The sequence below is a fragment of the Rana temporaria genome, chromosome 5 (assembly GCF_905171775.1).
Source record: "Rana temporaria chromosome 5, aRanTem1.1, whole genome shotgun sequence".
In the NCBI taxonomy this organism is placed as follows: domain Eukaryota; kingdom Metazoa; phylum Chordata; class Amphibia; order Anura; family Ranidae; genus Rana; species Rana temporaria.
Window position 1 is genome coordinate 90,679,168 of NC_053493.1, and position 18,318 is coordinate 90,697,485.

General features: G+C 41.7%; 1 non-coding gene across 1 annotated transcript; it reads left to right on the forward strand.

Moving 5' to 3' along the window:
• Positions 1-17,486: 17,486 nt before the first annotated feature.
• LOC120942496 lies at positions 17,487-17,601 on the forward strand. The gene has a single exon (XR_005750188.1). It is a non-coding gene; the product is annotated as a U5 spliceosomal RNA (small nuclear RNA).
• The last annotated feature ends 717 nt before the right edge of the window (positions 17,602-18,318 follow it).

The window sequence follows — 18,318 nt, forward strand, 5'->3', positions numbered from 1 at the left end:
TTTTTAAGGCACCAAAGCTGAATAGTTGAACTCTAGGCAGATATAAAAGACACAAATTAATGCAGTGATTTAATCATTAATGTATTATTAAATGTGTTTTTAAAATGCAATTACCTGTAAGTACCTGCATTTGATCAGGTATCAGCCTATTGCAGGCCATGTACTTCAGGGCTGGAGGTTTAGAAGAAGTAGCCATTGGATCCAATCAGTTCATGTGCTCACAACAAGCATGCTGATAGCAAGAGAAAGCAGAGAGATGTGACAGAGAGATGAGTTCATCACTGTGCCACTTTTGCTTTCCAGTCACTGTGCGGAACGGGCCCATGAAAGCCTAGGCTCAAAAAGAGTTAGGATGAATGATGCTGGCCATCAGACTGATGGCATTTAGTGGCAGAAACAAGTAGGCAGAGGAAATCTCTGAATTTAAGTTGAACATTGCTGCAAAAAGCTGATTTTGTTATTTCATCTTTTATTGGGTTATTCTCCAGTGGCCTGGAGAAGTAAGACTCCCTGCAACAGTATTAACCACTTCCATACAGGGCACGTATACACCTTCCTGCCCAAGCCAATTTTCAGCTTTCAGCACTGTCGCACTTTGAATGGCAATTGCGCGGTCATGCTACACTGTACCCAAACAAAATTGGTGTCCTTTTTTCCCCACAAATAGAGCTTTCTTTTGGTGGTATTTGATCACCTCTGCAATTTATTTTTTTGCGCAACAACGAAAAAAAGACTGAAAATTTTGAAAAAAAATATATACGTTTTTATTTTTTTCTGTTAAATTTTTTGTAAATAAGTAAGTTTTCTCTTTCAATTACGGGCACTGATATGGCGGCACTGATGGGCACCGATGAGATGGCACTGATGGACATCGATGAGGTTGTACTCATGGGCACAGATGAGGTGGCACTGATTGGCGGCGCTTGTATGCGGCACTGATGGGCACACATAGGCGGCACTGATGGGCACACATAGGCGGCACTAATGGGCACACATAGGCGGCACTGATGGGCACACATAGGTGGCACTGATGGGCACACATAGGTGGCACTGGGCACTCATAGGCGGCACAGATGGGCACTCATGGGCGGCACTTATGGGTGGCACTGATGGCTACTTATGGGTGGCACAGATGGGCACTGATAGGTGGGCACTGGGCATGGATGGGCACTGTGGGGTGGCACTGATGGACACTGGGGCGGCACTGATTACCTATGTTGCCAGTCAGTGCCCATTTGTGGGCACTGATTGGCATCATTTTTTTTTAATGCTTTTTTTTTTCCAGCCTTTTTTTTTATCCTTTTTTTTTTTTGATCTGCCCTTTTTTTACAGCTTTTTTTTTTTTTTTTTTTAGCCTTTTTTTTGGGGGATCTGCCCTTCCCTGGTCCAGAGTGGGCTTCCCTGGTGGTCCATGTGGCGATCCGAGGGGGGGCTGCGCTGATAAACAATCAGCGCGAACCCCCCCCTGTCAGGAGAGCAGCCGTTCGGCTCTCCTCTACTCGCGTCTGTCAGACGCGAGTGTGGAAGAGCCGTCAACGGCTCTTCCTGTTTACATTGTGATCAGCCGTGATTCGACACGGCTGATCACGTGGTAAAGAGTCTCCGTGAGAGACTCTTTACCGAGATCGGTGTTGCGGGGTGTCAGACTGACACCCCGCAACAACGATCGCCTCGATGCGCGCCCCCGGGGGCGCGCAGCGGCTCAGAATCCTGAGGACGTCATATGACGTCCGGTCAGGATTCTACAACCACTTTGCCGCCGTCAATCTGTCATTGGCGGGCGGCAAGTGGTTAAAGTGCAACTCCAGACATGGCAGCATTTTTTGCAAACAACTTGTTTTCCCATAACTATGTTATATATTCTCGGAATTCTAATTGCCCACTGAAAAAAATCTATAATCAAAATACATTTTTGGGTGGACTGACCCTTTAAATTTAAAGTAATATTAAGTTAAAATGAGAGTTAAATGTTGCCTATAGTAAAAAAAAAAAAATATATATATATATGCTTCATTTATTCTGGGAACCTCTATTTCCTTATTTTATTATTCTGAATTCATGTTCATAAAGGATACAGCAGGTTTCCTGTCTGATGAAACTAGATCTTCTTTTCAGCACTGTTCACATTCAACTTCCCCTTACTACAAATTTGTCATAATTAAAAACAGATTTTGTTCTTTACAAGTAACATACTAATGAATAATTTAATTTGTTAGCAATAAGCTGAATTGGCTGTGTTTATTTTACCTCCCCAAGATAACTGAAAGTATTTCTAACAAATGTAGCTGGGAAACTATATATATATATATATATACTGTAGCTACATTGATAATTAGGTAAAAACAAAAAAAAAATAGTAGTTGTAAAACTGAATGTGCGCAGATGCTACCATACCCTTGCTGGGCAACATGGTGACTAGGGACAGAATTGTGCAAATTTTGTTAATGCAAAATCAGAATTCTCCATTTGGTGTGCATGTTTAAATTTTGTTCCTATAAAAGTCAGTTATGCTGTCTTCCCTGATTGACTATAATCCATTCACTCCAAATGTGCACTAGTGATTTGCTTAAAAAAATTGAGTAGAGTTGGGCTTTAACCACTTGCTAGCTGGGCAATTTTTTCACCATTTTCTTTTGCACACATGTTAAAATATGCATTTTTTATTTATTTTTTTGCAAGAGATTATTGTAAATCCCCTAAAAAGTATATATTTTCTCAAAGCAGAGACCCTGGGAAATAAAATGGAGGCAGTTGCAATTTTTTTATGTTGTACGATATTTTTGCAACTATTTATCAAACACGTATTTTCTGAAAAGAAATACACTAAAATACATTTTAGTGCAAAAAAACGCACACTAATATACAGTTGTGCTCATAAGTTTACATACTCTGGCAGAATTTATGATTTCTTGGCCATTTTTCAGAGAATATGAATGATAAAACAAAAACTTTTCTTTCCCTCATGGTTAGTGTTTGGCTGAAGCTATTTATTATAAATCAACTGTGTTTACTCTTTTTTAAATCATAATGGCAACAGAAACTTCCCAATTGACCCTGATCAAAAGTTTACATACCCTGGTGATTTTGGCCTGATAACATGCACACACGTTGACACAAAGGGGTTTCAATGGCTATTAAAGGTAACCATCCTCACCTGTGATCTGTTTGCTTGTAATTTGTGTGTGTGTATAAAAGGTTGATGAGTTTCTGGACTCCTTTCAGACCCTTGCACCCTTCATCCAGTGCTGCCCTGATGTTTCTGGATTCTGAATCATGGGGAAAGAATTGTCAAAGGATCTGCGGGAAAAGGTAGCGTAACTGTATAAAACAGGAAAGGGATATACTGTAAAAAATATCCAAGGAATTGAGAATGCCAATCAGCAGTGTTCAAACTCTAATCAAGAAGTGAAAAATTAGGGGTTCTGTTGAAACCAACTAACATTTCAGCCACAACATTTCAACATGACAATGATCCAAATCACAAGGTCAAGTCAACCTGTCATTGGCTACAGCAAAATAAAGTTAGTTAGTTTTGGAGTGGCCATCTCAGGCCTCGTACACACCAGCGGACCGTTTTCATCGGACATGTCCGCTCGGAGATTTCGGTCTGATGGCTGTACACACCATCAAACCGAAATCCGCGCGGACAGAGAACGCGGTGACGTAGACGACACCGGCGAGTTAGAGTTCAATGCTTCCACGCATGCGTCGAATCAATTCGACACATGCGCGGGATTTCGGTCCGCTGGTTAGACGTACTAACCAGCGGACATGTCCGCCGGACAGCTTTCCAGTGGACATGTTTCTTAGCATGTTAAGAATGCTAAGAAACATTTGTCCACTGGAAATCTGTCCGCTAGCCTGTACACACGATCGGATCTGTCCGCTGAAACTGGTCGGCAGACCAGTTTCAGCGGACATGTCCGGTCGTGTGTACGAGGCCTGAGTCTCCTGACCTGATCTGGGGAGATCTCAAACGTGCATTTCATCCAAGACAGACCAAGAACTTACAGGAACTGGAGGCTTTTTGCCAAGAAGAATTGGCAACTTTAGCATCTGAGAAAATAAAGAGCCTCATCCACAAATGTCCGCCGGACAGCTTTCCAGTGGACATGTTTCTTAGCATGCTAAGAAACATTTGTCCACTGGAAATCTGTCCGCTAGCCTGTACACACGATCGGATCTGTCCGCTGAAACTGGTCGGCAGACCAGTTTCAGCGGACATGTCCGGTCGTGTGTACGAGGCCTGAGTCTCCTGACCTGATCTGGGGAGATCTCAAACGTGCATTTCATCCAAGACAGACCAAGAACTTACAGGAACTGGAGGCTTTTTGCCAAGAAGAATTGGCAACTTTAGCATCTGAGAAAATAAAGAGCCTCATCCACAAATACCACAAAAGACTTCAAGCTGTCATTGATGTTAAAGGGGCAATACACGGTATTAGGAACTGGGGTATGTACATTTTTGATCAGGACATTTGGGTAGTTTCTGTTTTCATTATGATTTATAAAGAGTAAACACAGTTTATTGATAATAAATGGCTTCCGCCAAACACTAATCATGAGTGAAAGAAATGTTTGTGTCATCATTCATATTCTCAGAATTGGGCTGCGTCAAATAAATAGATACCAAACATGTCAAGCCTTAAAATTGTGCACACCTGTGAAATTGCATATAACTATTGAATCCAAAATTCTCTAGGAAACGCTTTTAAAGCAGGTTATCACTTTAGAATGAACCAAAATTTTATGGCCCTAGAATTACTGCTCTCACTTTAACATTTGTTACGACACCTCACGTGTGGTGAGACACCCAAATCACTTTTATCAGAGCCCTTCACCGGCTGTTAAAGTCAGTAGCAAGGTCACAGCTGCAGCAGCATCCGTGAGCCTCCTTTAACAATTTGTCTATAATGCTGTTTATAAACGTATCTTGGTGGGCAAATGGTTAATGACTTTGCTTGGCATGACCCTGAGCAAACAAATAAGCCTGATGGATTGTAAATGGAGTCTCCATTTTAAATTACTCTTTCCTGATGAAGCAATTCAAGTGGATCAGATCTATGACTGGTCTCCAGGAGCCACTCTTCTATGGAACCATAAAGAGAGGCGAGTAAACACCTTGAAATCTTTCACTGGCCGAAACTGGCATGGCGGCGCCCTGACCCACCAGTGAATCCACATAGGACAGAAGAACTTGCTTTTTGTGTGGGTACAAACTGGATTGTGGGTGGGCTGCTGAATGCCCAAGCATGACCTGAAGAGATTGTTTTGATTGTCCAGTAATCCTTGATCAAGACTGCCCAGACGTGCCAAAAGTGGAGTAAGCGAGCCCTGGCTTGGTCCGCCTGGGCAGGCCCAATATCAAAAGGACTTAGGGGCTTCCCATCCACCAGAATACTCTCCCATTGAAAACTTTTGACCTGATGGCTGGTTTCTATTCCAGGTCTTCTTGAACTCATGGCCAGGTCTATAGCCGTGAGCATCCCTCAACGACCTGAACCCTGCATTGGCTGAGCTTTTTTCTAGCCTAGCAGGCGATTATCCTAGGGTAGGAATCCTGACTTGTCACCTGTGGCACGGGTGATGGCACTATCCAGTTTGTTGCCAAAAAGAGAGAGGAACCCTCAAAGGTAATCCAAGTTTAGAGGCAGGGTTGGCTACCCAAGGGCGCAGCCACAGGGCACGCTTGGCAGTGACAGAAGATAGCATGACCCGTGCCACCAGGTGAATTATGTCAAGGGAAGCCTCCACCAGAAAAGCTGATGTTAGCCTCAGCTCATGCACAGCAGAACTCCTGGCCACTTCTTCAGAGACGCTTCTCAGGGACACATCCACATTATCTGTCCAGGTCTCCAAGAGGAGCCGACTCCAGATGTTTCACGTCCTCACTTTTGAAAGGATACATTTTGCTACTTTGGTTAGCAAGGAATTCTTCCTCTCAACGCCACCCCGCTCGTCTGTAATAATCTCGCCAAGTTTGCCCATGAAGGGGAAATTTGAGCGTTCTTTCTTGAGGTGTTTGAAATATTTCCTGTTTGGAGGGTGCCTCCACTGGCTCTTCCCACCTCAAAGCTTGGGAAGAGCCAGTGCTGGGCTCCACCTTCTCTCTCACTCACGGCTCAGGTATAACATGGCTCGCAGAGCGATTTGCCTTCAGGGACCTGAAACCCTGAAATCCTTTCCTCTCAGCGGCTGGAGTGGCGGTGAGGGCGGTGCCCAGATGCGATTTTGGAATCTTCTCTGTGACACCTAGCCCTAGAAGGAGATCTATGGCTTCTAGAACTACACACGTTTATATGCACTTGGTTTGTGTCCAATTATAGTGTTTGATACAGTCACTATTTAGCACTTTATCTTTGCTGGATATTAGGCATTTTATGTTTTTATTGCGCAAGATCACTTTTTATTATATTTCATTTTTTGTGTACTGTAAACACTGTCAGGTTTTGCTGCAATTTTTTTCACTTCACTATTATTTCTAACACAAATGCCGCGTACACACCATCACTTTATGTGATGAAAAAAAACGACACTTTCTGTGAAGTAAAAAATGACGTTTTTGAAACTTCAATTTTCAAAGACGAAGTTGCCTACACACCATCGTTTTCTCACAATGATCTTGCAAAGTGAGGTTACGTTCCACCACGTTTTACCATTGAAGCTTGCTTCATAAGTAGCTTCTGGGCATGCGTGGATGAAAAAACGTCTTAGAAAACAACGTTTTTTGCTACACACGGTCAATTTCTGTGAAGTAAAAAGTGCACTTTTGAAAAACGACACATAAAATTGAAGCATGCTTCAATTTTTTTGGGTCGTTTTTTACAAGACATAAAACGACGTTTTCCCCCACACACAGTCAATTAAAGTGACGTTTTTAAAAACTTCATTTTTTTTCATCACATAAAGTGATGGTGTGTACGCGGCATTAGAGACATTTGTTTACTCACATTTAGCGCAAAGGATACTATTACAGTAATGTTTACAACATCCATGACAAAATGAAGCGAAACTACCCTCTGGTCACAAAAAGAGGAAATAAAAATACCATGAGAGTGAATTGCGGGAACAACAATCAGGTAAACTTGTGTTCTCTCCTCTCCAAGTTTGATGTCAGCAAAGTAGAGTTATGTTTATGTCCATTTCTATTGTGTTTTTTTTTTGGTCTTGCTAACCTAGCTGGGCAGGCAGGCAGTGTGTCTCTTGGTCTGTGTCTAGCTGCTAATGCCAGTCACTTCCAGGGCTGTGGTTTGTGACTTTGTGCCTGACAAAAGTGAGAGTAAAATACAATTATTTATTAAGTTTGATAAACGACAAAGTGCAACGGTGTTTTGTTACTGCAGCTGGGAAAAGATAACCGTGTCATGTGTGTTATCATGCGTTAGGCACGTGCACAAAATATATGTGAAGACCAGACAGACTTTAGGCTACAATATATGGGCGTGAATGATGGCACTCCTCATCAAAGTACACATTATACATACTTTTAAGACACTGATTATCTAGTCTCAGACATGTGTAGTTAAAAACTCTAAACAACTGTACTAATTATGCAAGATGGAAAGCAATGTATTGACAATTTGACATTGATTTATAGGCTATATTAAATTTAAAATGTTGATTAACTGGACATACTGGTCAATATGGATGCACATCCCTCAGTAAATAATAACCATAAATCAAGAATTGCTTCAACATGCATAATAATAAATAAATAACCTCATTCTGTTCTATATTGTGGTACTTATTCTTTGACTGTTTTGTTTAAAGAAGGGAGGGTTGAATTGGGAGCACTGAAGTGTCAGGTATGACTGTGTGGCAATGGCAAATGGTTTACATAGCTCACGGTATCGTGGGTCAGGTAGAGGGCCGCTTAGCAGAATTTTGCTTAGGGCCCCAGGGAGGTCAGGATCGGCACTGCCACACCGTGCTCATTGTTTCTGCGCAGGAATCTGCATTGTGTATGCAGTTTTCTGCACGGGACATGACATCAACATGTGTGTGAATAGGGCGCATAACTGATGTGCATTAAAACTGAGGTAAACTGATGTGAAACTGATGTAAACTCATGTCTCTGCAAGGGAAATATGCAGTGTCCCCATCAGTTGTCATGTATGTATGGTGCGAACGAGCCCTTGAGGCCCCTTTCACATTTGTGCTACTTGGGACTGCAAAGTCGCATGACAAGTTGTACCCCATGATTTCCAATGAGTACCATTCATATCTGTGTGACTTCAAAGTAGTTTCTGCACTCTACTTTGGTCTCACTTTGATGTGACTTGAGGTCCATAGACCTCAAGATTGAAAGGCAGGGAAAGCTAAATAGCGACCCCTGCCTATAGGACCAAGGAACACTACAAGTAGGCACTTGAAATTTTAAATACAATTTTAAAAAATTGTGATTGGTTACTTACCTGTCAATCTTTATTCAAATATTCTGAAAAATTCAGCGGTGATCAGGTGACTTGAAGAACACATGAAAAAACAAGAAGAAAGTTACAACAGTTGTCAGACAACGGCAGCAACCCGAAGAAGAAGCACCTCCTTGTGTTGGGCTCAACATGGAAAATTTGTTGCGCCAAATGATGGACCAGGCGGCTACGCCAGACAGGGATTCCTGGATGCTCCTTTCCTCTGTGCCTCCTCCGTCCTCTTTTTCTCCCCCTTCTTTTTCCCCTCTTGCTTCATTTACTCTTTCTACCCAAGTGCCATGCCACTCCTATGCAGACGACACACAACTGTATTTCCGCATCTGCAACAAAAAGGATCATTCTCTTGGACTAGAGAAATGCCTTACTCTAATAGATAACTGGATGACAAACCTTTATCTTAAACTCAACGTTTCGAAAACAGAACTTCTCCTGTTTCACGCTAACTGGAAAAATCACCCCGCTTCCCCGGACTCCCCTGCCCATTCTGGGTAAAACTATCACCCCTAGCACCAAAGTCAAAAGTCTCGGAGTCATTTTCGTTACCTACATGACAATGGATGCACAAATAGAGTCAGTTGTCAGCGGATCCCAACATCTGCTGCGCCTACTACGCAGACTCACGCCCTTTTTCCAGAAAGAGGATATTGCAGTCGTGGTGGGAACAATCATCAATTCCAGACTCGACTACGCAAATGCCCTCTATCTAGGACTCCCCAAATACCAAATCACTCGTCTGCAAGTCGTTCAAAATACGGCCGCTCGACTAGTGACCGGAAAAAAAACATGGGAATCAATCTCACGTTCACTGAGATCCCTTCATTGGTTGCCAGTAAAAGACAGAATTACTTTCAAGGCACTCTGTCTAATACATAAGTGTATTCAAGGCAACACCCCCCAATATCTATGCAAAAAAATAAAAGCCCATAACCCCAATCGCATTCTGCGATCCACCAATCAAAACCTACTCCAGATATCCAAAGCCAGATACAAGTCCAAAGGAGATCGAAGATTTGCAGTCCAGGGACCTCGTCTGTGGAATGCACTACCAACCACCATCCGACTGGATTCGGACCACTTGGCCTCCAGGAGAAAGATTAAAACCCATCTCTTCTGAGGTCAAGGGGTTCCTTACCCATGAAATGGATACAGCGCCCAGAGGCGATTCAGTTTGCATGTGTTGCGCTTTACAAGTCTCTTACTCACTCACTCACTCACTCACTACGTTTGGGTCATTTACATTTTAAATGCCACTCCTTTTGCATCTGAGCTGCAATGGAAGCTGCTTGGTCTGGTTTGTCTGTATCTGCTATAAAAGATTTGAGTGGTTGGAAGTCCAATTGTTACCAGTCTTACATTAGGCCTAACCTGTGTTTTTTCTAATTTTAGGACATCTACGTACAATATGGATAATCGGACACTAATCTGTTTATTGGGCCGAGCAACGGGGCTTCACAGAGATAATTTAAACTTTGATTGTAACTGTCGTATTTGTTGGTTTGGCCGTAGTGGCATCTCATGTTTTGATCTCTGTTCCACCTTATCTTTATTACTGTATATGCTCGAGTATAAGCCAAGTTTTTCAGCACATTTTTTTTTGCTGAAAATGCCCCCCTCGGCTTATACTCGAGTCACCTTTTTGAGCCTGATCTCCCGGATTTTGGGGACCCGATACTGGCCAGCCATAGGTCCCCACTCTTCCTCTACAAGTGTGCAAAGTTTGTTGTCCGGGGGACCTATGGCCGGGGAGCACCGATTTTTCAAAGCCAGGCACCCCTTCCATAGACTCCAATGTTAAACGTCAGTCTAGTCATGGACACAGTGAGGCATGGGCATGGACACAGTGAGGCATTGACACAGTGAGGCATGGGCATGGACACAGTGAGGCAGAGTGAGGCACAGTGAGGCATGCAGATGGATACCCTAGGCTTATACTCGAGTCAATAAGTTTTCCCAGTTTTTTGTGGTAAAATTAGGTGTCTCGGCTTATATTTGGGTCGGCTTATACTCGAGTATATATGGTACTTTCGTCTTGGTCACACTCTGGTGTTTTTATCATTCACTTAGCTGGTAATGATTTGGGTGTCTACAAGACTTTGGATCTGATTGCTCAAATTAAACTTGACTATTTACAGCTTCGTTCAATCCTGCCTACAACAGTTCTGGTGTTCTCTGAGATAGTCCCGAGAGTAAATTGGTTGATCAAGGCCTGGTTCATACCTGTGCAGGTTGCTGTTTGCATATTCTAGGTGCATTTTGTGTTTTTCAATACACATTTTTGATCCATTGAAGTCTATGGAACTAAAAAACAGAAATAAAGTCCCTGGCCCTTTCCATGAAATGCACAGATGTGAACTTGACCCGTAGGAAACCATATTAAATGGACCGTAGTGTGCAAAACTCAAATTGCACTAAAAAATGCATAGTTGTGAACTCAGATTTGAAACATCTGGAGAAGATCAGTGAACATGTAAATAGGATTTTGGATAAATACCCCTGGCCTCTCCTTATGTTTGACAGGATCTATCTTCCAAGGCTAGCCTGGATCACAGAAAACAGTGTTATTAAAATGTTATTAGCCACTTCTGGACTGCACACCGTGGTTATACGTCCTCTGTTGATATGACAGCAGCTAGCTACCATAACCCCGGTATCCTCTTCTTCAGCAGGCGGTTCGCTGCAGGATACACTGCAAGATCACTTTTAGCCCGCCACTCTCCAATGCCCTCCACCGCTTACCGGAGCCCTCGGCAGCGGCGGAGGCGATCCGGTCTTCTTAGCTGCTGTGTATGGAGACAAGTGAGGGGAAGATGGCCCCCACCCGTCTCCATATCACTGTAGGGGGGCGGAAGCGACGTCAAAATGTCACTTCTACCCATACGTCTTAAAGGGAAATTTTTTTGTTGTCATTTTTTCAAATGACAATTTCTTTTCTTTTTTTTTTGCATTTAAGTCCAAATATGAGATCTGAGGTCCCCAGATCTCATATTTAAGAGGACCTGTCATGCTTTTTTATATTACAAGGGATGTTTACATTCCTTGTAATAGGAATAAAAGTGACCAATTTTTTTTTGTAAAAAACAGTTTTAAAATGAATAAAATAAAGCAAAATAAATAAGATTTTTTTTTTTTTAAAGTGCCCCGTCCCGACGAGCTCACGCGCAGAAGGCAACACATACGTGAGCAGCGCCCGCAAATGAAAATTATGTTCAAACCACACATTGTAAGGTATTTCCGCGATCGTCAGAGCGAGAGCAATAATTCTATCCCTAGACCTTCTCTTTTACTCAAAACATGCAACCTGTAGAATTTTTTAAACGTCGCCTATGGAGATTTTTAAGGGTAAAAGTTTGACTCCATTCCACGAGCGGGCGCAATTTTGAAGCGTGACATGTTGGGTATCAATTTACTTGGCGTAACATTATCTTTCACAATATAAAAAAATTGGGCTAACTTTCCTGTTGTCTTATTTTTTAATTCCAAAAAGTTCATTTTTTCCATAAAAAGTGCGCTTGTAAGACCGCTGTGCAAATACGGTGTGACAAAAAGTATTGCAATGACCGCCATTTTATTCTCTATGGTGTTAGAATTTTTTTTATAATGTTTGGGGGGTTCTAAGTAAATTTCTAGCAAAAAAACGTGTTTTTAACTTGTAAACACAGAGTCTAAAATACAGGCTCGGTCCTTAAGTGGTTAAAGACAGTAAAAATGTAAGCTCACATCATGTGTGCTCTTTCTCAGGTCTTTTTTAGTATTGAATATGCTGAATATTTTGTCTGACCCTTTATTGTCATCAAGGACCGTATTTCAGACCCCCCTTATATCTTGTAAGTTGACAAGCACTGCTCTAGTCCAATGAGATGACTGCCAGTGATTGGTTAAATCTCTCAGTGGGAAGACATAATAATGGCAGTGAAGTTTAACCCTTAGGTAAACTAAATTGCAAATGAAGCTTGGTTAAAATGTACCAGGTGCTATTATTTGGAACAAAGGCTAGTGCAAATGTTTTGTGTGAACAAATCCAATTTTGTTTTTTAACCACTTAGGCTGGGGTCACACTGATGCAAATTGGATGCGAGTTTCCCTGCATCCAATTTGCATGACATGAGACCGTGACCAGCTCTCAATGGAGCTAGCTGGTTCACCCACCTTTGGGGCGGCCGTGGAGCACACTGCAGAAGAGTCCTGTGAGTCTTTGGCTTTGTTTCAGGTCCGAATACAGGCAAAAATGTGGACCTGATTCACCCCTGTAATGGTGAACAGGGACACACCAGACCCCTGCTGCAATTTGCTCCACATATAGTGTGAACCCAGCCTTAAGGTCCACCCTATAACAGTTTTACTGCTACAGGGTGGCACCTAGACATGTGCATTCGTTTTTGGCAAAATGCATTTTCGTCCGAATTTCGGGTATTTTCGTTATCATTTTAACAAAAGAACGCGCAGAATCTGAAATCCGAAAGATCCGACATAAAGAAATGCTTTATTTTCATTTTTGTTACTACAACAGTTCGATATAGATAGGAGGTTCGACATGACGCTGACAATAGCAATCTGTGTCTATCAAACCTGCGGTGGAATGTGCCTAACCCTAACTCTATTAGTCCAAGATTATTCTACATAGAGAGAAAAGATTTGACATTATAGAGGCAGTGTTGGGGTAGACCATTTGACCTGAACAACGAACATTCGACGAAGCAGCGAAAAACATACAAACGTCGAATCTGTCATTGAAGGCTTATGGTGTCTGTTGAAAGTTCTAAGAAGATTCGACAAGCAGCTAAACTGTATGACGCCAAATTTGTACATTTCCGGTCAAATGCTCGGCACATACAGTAGGCTATAGAAGAATTTGAATGTTGGTTGACTAGTAATAATAATTTCTAAATATAATTATTACTAGTGTCATACAACATTAGAATTCTTCTATACCTTGTAGGCGGAACATTAGACCGGAAATGTACGATTGTGGCGTCGTACAGTTTAGCTGATCTATCGAATCTTCTTAGAACATTCGACAGACACCATAAGCCTTCAATGACAGATTCAACCTTAATTAATTTGGATTTTCAGACGAATAAATTTTTTAACGAAACAAAATAAATAAAAAACGAATTTTGGGAGTAACTAAATAAATGTATTTTTCGGACGTAAACAAAATTCCGAAACATTCCGAAATATTTCAGTGTGCACATGTCTAGTGGCACCTCTGCGCCGGTTCACGTATATGTACGCGATCCGAGTGGACGCGCATGCAGCTCGCTCCCATTGTGATTACACACAGCGGAAGCTAAGCGATGGGTATCGCAAACTCGATGTCCACCTGTACCCGCTGATCATCAAGCAGAGAGGAAGAACGGTGGTCTGCTTTTTTAAACAAGGCAGATTGCAGTTTTGATAGGAGTGAAGAGAATAAATTAAATCTCTTCCCCTACGGTAGTAAAAGCACCTCACACAGTACACATAAACACAGGCTAGGCACACAGTTAACTCTTTGGTCGCCCACAATGTTAACCCCTTCCCAGCCAGTGTCATTAGTACAGTGACAATGCATATTTTTAGCACTGATCACTGTATTGGTGTCACTGGTCCCCAAAAAATGTCAGAAGGTCTGGCACAGTATAGCAGATTGCGATAAGTCGCTAATCGCCGTCATTACTAGTAAAAAAAAAATCCATAGTTTGCAGACGCTATAACTTTTGTGCAAACCAATCAATATACGCTTATTGGGGTTTTGTTTTCCAAAAATATGTAGCAGAATACATATTAGCCTATTTATGAAGAAATTTTCTTTTTTTTCTTTTCTTTTTTTTATTGGATATGTTTTATAGCAGAAAGTAAAGAATATTGGTTTTTTTTATTTTTTATTTTGGTATTTTTTGTTTATAAATAAATAAATTTAAACCACGAGGTAATCAAATACCACTTAGACCTGGTTCACACCTAGGCATTTTTTAGTGCGTTTTCAGTTTTGCAGAAACACACTACAGTTCATTTAACATGGTTTCCTATGGGTTGCATTCACATATATGCATTTTATGGAAAGGGCCATTGACTTTTTGGTTCCATAGATTTCAATGGATCAAAAATGTGTACTGGTATTGAAAAACGCAAAATGCATCTGGAATATGCAAACTGCAACCTGCATAGGTGTGAACCAGGCCTAAAAGAAAGATCTATTTGTGGGGAAAAAGGACATTCATTTGATTTGGGTACAGCGTTGCATGACCGCGCAATTGCCAGGTAAAATAACGCAGTGCCACAAAAAATACGTGCTGCATAATGCATTATGGAGACCTATATCAAATGTTACAAACCGGCCTCATTTTGACAATGGCTAAATCAACAAAGTAGAAAACATCTTAACACAAAAAACAGAAAAAAATATGTAACATAAAAAAATGACAATATAGTCTCTGACTTTCCTCAAAGAGTTTTTCTTCTATCCAAAACACAGATATAACATGGTGGCAAAACTAAGTGACATCAAACAGAATTAATTGCATATACAGTAAAAGTGCTGACCCTGAAACAGGATCAACGAAGGCGAATGAGATAAGCAGTATAAGGTGTCTGACAGTGTGCAGATGGAGATAGGCGGTGGTGTCTGCACATGTCTTCAGTTTTCTATAATAAAACAGAATACACAAATGGAGGCAGATTTGTTTTATGTCAGACAGAACAATACCCACCCACTAAAGGATCGAGTCCAGGTATTTGTGAAGACTTTTCACACTTCCATCATATCTTGTGTCCTTGGATACCCTACGGTTGTTTTCCTTACAATGATATGCCAAGCCCAACAGGTTGCCAATAGGTGTGCCACATACTGTATATCTTATTCATTGCAAAACAAAACAATGACTTTTTTTTATCTATCCATTTATTTTATTTTTTTAAATCAACCATTGCTTATTAATTCTGTTTAAAGGGCTTGTGCCGTTTACAACATTCCATATCATTGTTCTACAGGATGACAGGGCTTGTGCCGTTTACAACATTCCATATTAGACCGCATTCACATCTAGGCGTTTTTACGCCTGTAGCGCTACGCCGCTGCCGCCAGAGGGCTGGAAATACATGTCCCTCTATGGAGATGGTTCACATCTCCACGCCGATCGCCGGACGCCTGACGCCTATCGCCTGAAAAAAGGTCCCGGACCTTTTTTTCAGGCGTCTTTCGGCGTTTCGGCTAGGAGATGGGAAGCATCTCCATAGAGGGGGTCATTCTGGGGCACATCTAGGCGGACAATACCGGCGTTTTGTCGCCGCAAATCGCGGTACAAAACGCCGCTATTTGTACCGCGATTTGCGGCGACAAAACGCAGCGATTTCGTCCGCCTAGATGTGAATGGAGCCTTATTGTTCTACAGCAGTGGTCATCAACCCTGTCCTGCAGGGCCCACTAACAGGCCAGGTTTTATGTATTACCTTGGGGAGATGCAGTCTAGAATACTGCAATCACTGAGGAGCAAATGATATCACATGTGATGTATTTCAGTTATCTTGCAAACCTGGCCTGTTAGTGGGCCCTGCAGGACAAGGTTGATGACCACTGCTGTTACAGGATCACACTATCTCGTACCTCGTCCAGTGGTGGCTCGCAATGCAGGCCACACAGGCAACGCCCCACCCTATCCATGCGTCTGGCCCTCTAATCTACATGCAGGCTACTGGACACAAGGATTTCAATGGCTCTAATTGGGTTCAATAAAGGATAGGCTCAGGGCGCAGAGCACTGTGCACCGAGCCCACCCACTTGTGTGACAATAGCGAATTAATATTCGCTATTGTCTTCCTGATTCTCCTCCCGGCCAATCAGGAAGCAGTTCCTGAGACCCAATTGGACAGGAGTCTTAGGACTCAGTCAGGACCCACTTCCTGTTCAGCCTGGAAGAGAAGCAATGGCTCTGAAGTAAGGAGCTGCAGCCCAGATTCAAGTCTGCCTGACCTGCCTTCTTCCTAAGGTAAGGAGACCTCTGATCGCTGCCACATTTCTATCCATCTTCCGTGGAGGAGGGAGGGGGGAGATCGCCCCATTCCCATCCGTGTCCCGTGGGGGGGTTGGCGTTGGTTTGCCGCCACCCCCCCCCCCAAAAAATTGAGCACCAGCCGCCACTGACCTCGTCCAGAGAACTTCATGTATCCATTGACAAAAATACAGGATGTTCTATGAAGGAGAAAACCCCTGTGGTCAGTGTACAGAGGGGGAGCCACTCACAGAACTGAAAGATCACAGTTCTGACTGTATGCAGCCTGTACTGCTAAAGTGATTAAGGCTTGATTCACATCAACTGTATGCATGTTGCGTTTGATTAGACATGTGCGGTTCGTTTCGTTCCAAATTAATATTCGGACCCCTTTTTTTATTATTCTGAGATTCGGATATATCCGAATACCCAAATTACAATGCTAACAAAGTTTACCGAATGCTCCGAATAATGAAACAAAATTTGTCTGAATTTTGGAAATTTGGACTGAAATTCAAATCTAATTTTACATCGAACTCCAGTCTAATCCTAACTGTACATATATTGCTGAAATCAAAGACTGTGTGTGTTATTAGAGTACTATTTCAAAATAATGCTGTTTTTGATAAGCCAAAAGTGATTTAAAGAGTTAATCAATTGTAATTAGTTGATGAAGATTTTTCTTTTGTTTGTTAACTTTGCCACATTCGAATCTTAAAAAAAAAAAAAAAAGTTTTCGATTCGACCGATTCAAAATTTTATTGATTCAAATGTTTCGAATCAAAGAAAATTTGAAAAAGACATGAAACAAATTCCAAATACGACTCCTGAATACAATACAAAACTAAATTAAACATATTTTTCATCATGCACATTTTTTACCGCAATTTTACTGTGATTTTACAGCGATTTTGACGCAAATTTGCATTTTTAAGATTTTTGGAGGGGAAAATTTGTTGTTGGGCAGATTTAAAAACGAAAAAACTTAAATCATGGCAAAATTGCGTTACAACACACTAAAAACACACTACATCCTTTTCTGCAGCTTCTCCATTGAAGTCTATTAAACCAAAAAAAGCACAGTTATATACTCTGGTTTCTCTTCACAACAAATAAATCTTTCGCCTTTTACTAAAGATTTCCGTCGAGAGGAACAACCATGAGTTTCGGTGAATTTTTTGATGCCTGGCTAATGCCGGACTTAAAAAAAGAAAAAAAAAAAAGCACAGTTTTGCATTTAAAAAAGTCCCTGACCATTTTCCTGACCACTCCTGAACCTTGCACCTTGTAAGTAACGCATTCCTGAACCTTGCACCTTGTAAGTAACGCATTCCTGAACTTGCACTCTTTACAACGCGCTCCTAAACCTTGCACTCTGTACAATGCACTCCTGATCCTTGCACTCTGTACGTATTGCATTCCTGAACTTGCACTATGCATTTAACGCACTCCTGAACCTTGCACCTTCTACGTAACGCACGTATTTACCCCCTTGGCATTTTTCGTGTTTTGTTGCCTCACAACCTGGAATTAACATGGAGTGTTTGAGGATTTGCATAATTTAATTTACAGAAAATGCCCACAATTTTAAAGATGTGTTTTTTTTTATTGTGAAGCAAACAAAAAGTCAATGTGCATAACTATTCAACCCCCTAAAGTCAATACTTTGTAGAGCCACCTTTTGCGGCTATCAAAGCTCCAAGTCGCTTTGGATAAGTCTCTATAGCTTGCCACATCTTACCACTGGGATTTTTGCCCATTCCTCCTTGCAAAACTTCTCCAGCTCCTTCAAGTTGGATGGTTTGCGCTTGTGAACAGCAATCTTTAAGTTTGACCATAGAGTTTTTGGATAGAGTGTAGGAGGGTTAGGTGAGGAGATATCTTCAAAGGGGGACACCTGTTCCAGGAACAATTATAAA